Source organism: Humulus lupulus, chromosome 2 (assembly GCF_963169125.1).
Source record: "Humulus lupulus chromosome 2, drHumLupu1.1, whole genome shotgun sequence".
Lineage (NCBI taxonomy): Eukaryota > Viridiplantae > Streptophyta > Magnoliopsida > Rosales > Cannabaceae > Humulus > Humulus lupulus.
The window spans coordinates 37,953,165-37,957,750 of NC_084794.1; positions in this window are offsets into that span (position 1 = coordinate 37,953,165).

Sequence of the window (4,586 nt, forward strand, 5' to 3'; positions counted from 1 at the left end):
GTTTATAGGGGAAGTCCATGGACAAGTTTGGGTAACAGCGTGAGTCAATCACGCATTTACATAATGTCCACATTTAAGACAAATAATTCTCATTTATATTGGGATATGATTTGATAACAAAATAACAGGTTCCTATTATCTCGGATAATAAATACGCAACCTGGTAATAAATAAACGTATAAAGGAAATCCTGAGTCTCTGGGGATCTCTGAGTATGCAATATATTAGAATTACCACGATCTGGATATCTCCTCCGAGCTCGTGCTTCGACAGCTATTTAATATTCCGAGCTCGCGCTTCACAGCCATCGTATCCTTAGTTCGGGATAAACTCAGCATGCCTAACACCACATATGACCACTATGAATCTCAATTTGCTCACATGGATAATAATCAGATATTATTCCTCTTGGTTATTTCTTCGTGTATTTATCTGCTAGCTGTACTCGAGCTGAGTGAATGAACTCGTGCTAAAATCAAGGTACAATACTATATATATAAATATACTATGTGTATGCAACGTGTGCTTATTTTTATTTTTAAAAAAATTATCAATTATTTTTAGAATAAATAGGACCCCCCCCCCCCCCCCCCCCCCAAACTATTACCACTTGCAAATCGTGCCCCCCGAACTTTTCACATTGTTAAAAATTCTCCTGAACTATGAACGAAACTGAATTGTGCGATTTCCGTTAGTTTCCAAATGACGTGGCTAACCGAATGCTTATTTAGCAGTTTGGGCCCTAATGTGGCATTGCCACGTGTCTAATTCAATTTAAAATAAATAAAAAACAAATAAAACAAATATTATAAAAATAATAATTTAAAAATTATAAAATTTATATGTTTCTTACTTCTTTTTTCTTTTTTTATTTAAATATTAAAAAATCACATAAAATCCAAAAATTATTAAAACAAAATTATTTAAAATTCAAATATATCCCACCCACTATAGTGTGGGACATGTAAATCTTTCCCGACGAGTTGACCCAATCAAGATGTTTTCAATTCAGTTCCTCAATATAACTAGGATCGTTTTGCAAATTCGAGTTCAGCCTGAATCACACTAATGCAAACAATCTCGGCACCACAACCTCAATTCTTGAGTCAATCTTTACAAATGATTTGAACTCTTCCGCCATCCAAACATCAGACCGGATATGGTTATGAAAATTTTCAATGTCGTAGCTAAGTAGCACAAGCCATAACCAGATCGATTGGAACTTCCGAATTGTACCTAGTTTCCAGTATTTGAAGTCCACCACCGAGTTAGACTCGTTGCGTTCGTTTTTCAAGTACTCAGGTGTCATGCTTATCGATTTCACCAACGAATTGAACCTCTGAACCCATAAGCAACAGCAACCCCCACTACTAAGAAGCCATTTTTGCAAGCCACTAGATTTGGCCTAGTGGCGAGGGAGGTAAGGGTAAGGGTGAGGTGCTAGGTTTGAACTTGGTATCTATTGAATGTGGGGCTCTTAACTCCTTTAAGCACACCAGTTGTGCTATCAGATAAAAAAAATCCACTTATGCAAGTTGATACTTAGTGAGTCAACCGCTCGATCTCGTTTAAGTAGTGCCTAAACGTAGGACAAATTCATGCGCTTCTGACGTACGCGACGTCCACGTGGAACCACATTCCATACTCTGTCGCAACGTCGGCCAATGACTCTACTGGATCGACGGTAGTGCTAGAAGTTGTCCCCACAATCCCACACAGATAAAGTAGAACAAATCCTTGAGCCACATCATTCTCCCGACATTTCGAAGCTTCACGGAGCACATGGAGAAACCTTTTTCTATGTTGATGGGGATTAATCTTATATTACTAGGGTGTATTCCCACAACCTTGGAGACCCTCTCAAACGTCGAATGGGTCTGGTCAGAGCCGTAGACGACGAGCTTTAGCATGTTCTCCATCCCGACTTTTTCAAGCACTCAATCACGTGCCACATTGAGGGTTACGAGGATTTCATCACTAGTCGTGCTCTGAATGACTACATTGCCCGTACTGGAGAAGTGGAAAGATTTTGGAAGATTAATCATGTTAGCGAGCTAGTCCATGACGACCATCTCGAGCTCGGTCATTGCCGAAGATACCTGCCAGTTAAACCTGGCAACATTGAAACAAGTGGATAGCATTTCGCCAAGGAAGGCAGCAGTGTTGATGGTCATTGGAAAGAATACAAAACAGTTTGAACTTTGCCGATGGGTGATGTCGGGTGTTGACGCAATTTTTTGCCAACAATGGATTAAGAAATCTGATAATAGAGATATTAGGTTTTGCTAAACCATAATTGAACAAATGAAAAATATCACAAGCACTCACACTTTTACGTGGTTCAGTGGTTAAAATCCACCTAGTCTAGGAGACAATCTTATTGATCTATTTAGGATTCTAGAAGAAAGTGTGGATGACAATTTCAGCAGAGTTTCAGTATATAGAGAGTCGGTCCCTTTTTCTATCCATTGCTCTGGTATTTATAGAGGATTCTCCTGGACAGCTTTGGGTAACTGCATACATAAATATGGTAAATAATAAATTTGGGTAACTTCCCATTTACATAAGGATATGATTGCCTATAGAATTTACATGTGTTATCTCGGGCAATAAATGTGTAGTAAAATATGGGCCTTTATGAGGCGTATAAAGAATGTTAAAGTCTTTTGGGATCCTTCATTGTGCATCATGACCAGGCTTCCACGAGCTGAACACTTCCTTTGAGCTGAATGTCGAAGAACTAACCTAACCTGACACGGGCCAAGTTCAGAGTTTCTACAAGGAGATCTGGCCATCACGCATCTCGAACTAAATCATCGATGCAAGAAACGATCTGGAGATTATTTGGTTATCATAATCTGTCAAGTTTGACTTGAGCTACTCACTCCAGAGTTAGCTAGAAATTCTATCTGTATGTTTTCTTCATGTGCATGTCTGCTAGCTGTACCCCGTGCTAAGTAATTCAGTTTGTATTTATTTTGGGGTACAACATCGGGCATTATGAGATTGTTAATGTCTTTGAAAATAGCTTCGCGAGGCTTTGGTCGGGATGGAGCAGTGTGGGGTAGCTAGTTCCGGATATAACAGGGTTCGACTTGGCTGAAAACTAGGTATGACTCAATTTGTGTGTAATAGTTGGCTATGAAGTCAACCATTTGATGGGCCTATTTGCGAAATTCTTTTGGTTCGAGGGATTTGAAATCAGTGAGTGGGAAAGTAGGATTGCCATTTGAAGTAACCATTTTGAATAATGTAACAAGAATTTAAGAAAAGATGTCAAGTTTGTAATTTGAAAGATGTCAAGAAAAGATGTCGAATAATGTAGCATTTGAAAGATGGGTGTAAATTGTGTATGCACATCATTATTATTATTATTAGAAAAAAAATATTATAGTTGATTAAATTATATTAAAATCTAGTATTTTTCCTCAAAAATTGTTTTCATGGCTTGAATTTAAGATAAACCCAATGTGAGACAAAAAAAAAATAGTAATAGGGTTAGTAACTTTCCTACTTTTACATTCTCAGTACAAAGATAAAGAGTAGTGAGTCCAAAAAAAATGACAAAACTTTCATTCTTAATATGAACTGAGCATGTTTAGTTTGCATAAATGGAGATTGAAATGGAGTAAAGATTCTTATTTTTATGTTTGGTTTGAAGTTTTCTTAATATGAACTAAGCATGTTTGATTTGCATAAATGAATATTCGAATGGAATAAAAATTGTTATTTCTATGTTTGGTTAGAAGTTTGATAATGAAATTAATAATTCCTATGTTTACTTGCAAAACCATCTGGAAACTATTGGAAATGAAACCTTTCCAAAATAATACTAAAAAAAGTGAAATCATTATTTTGTTGCAAATCTTTTTATTGAATATTTTTAAAATAAATAAATTAAAGTAATGACCCAACTAATTCTAGACTTTGGACCATTAAAACTGCTTATACATAGACACTATTCTTAAGAAAACATACATATGAAACATTCATAACTTTATTAAAAACTAATAAGTAAAAGTTGAAATACATAAAATTCGGGGTATGGTATGGGATCCCATTGTTTAAAAAAAATAATTAAACATAACTTTAACTTAAATAAATTCATTACAAAATCAAGTGCTGAAAAATACATAGAAAACATTATTAAAAAGACTGAAACAACGTCGTCCTCAAATCGTTCACGCAGTTCACCGAATCCGTTCTTCCTCAGTACACAATCCCAAGCTGCCAAGAATCCTTCCGCCGTCATAACTATTTTCCTGCACATATAAAAAAAATAAAAGAATGAACCTAATGCCCAGCAAGGAAAACATAAACATATGACTATAAAAATGTATATCATATAGGACTACAATATTAATGGCCATTATGACATGTGATAAACCATCTACGTCCCCTGGCTAAAATGTTTGGCACCCTTTTTCTTTCATCCTTTGAGCTTTGAGAGATGATATAAGTGGTGTGCGTAGTCCTGAAACTTGTCCCATGAATCATAGTCTCTGGCCATCAGGAGTCTCGAACGTCACTTTCTTGCGTTTGCAGTCGATGGTTGTGCCATGCCTTGCTAACCAGTCCATGCCTAG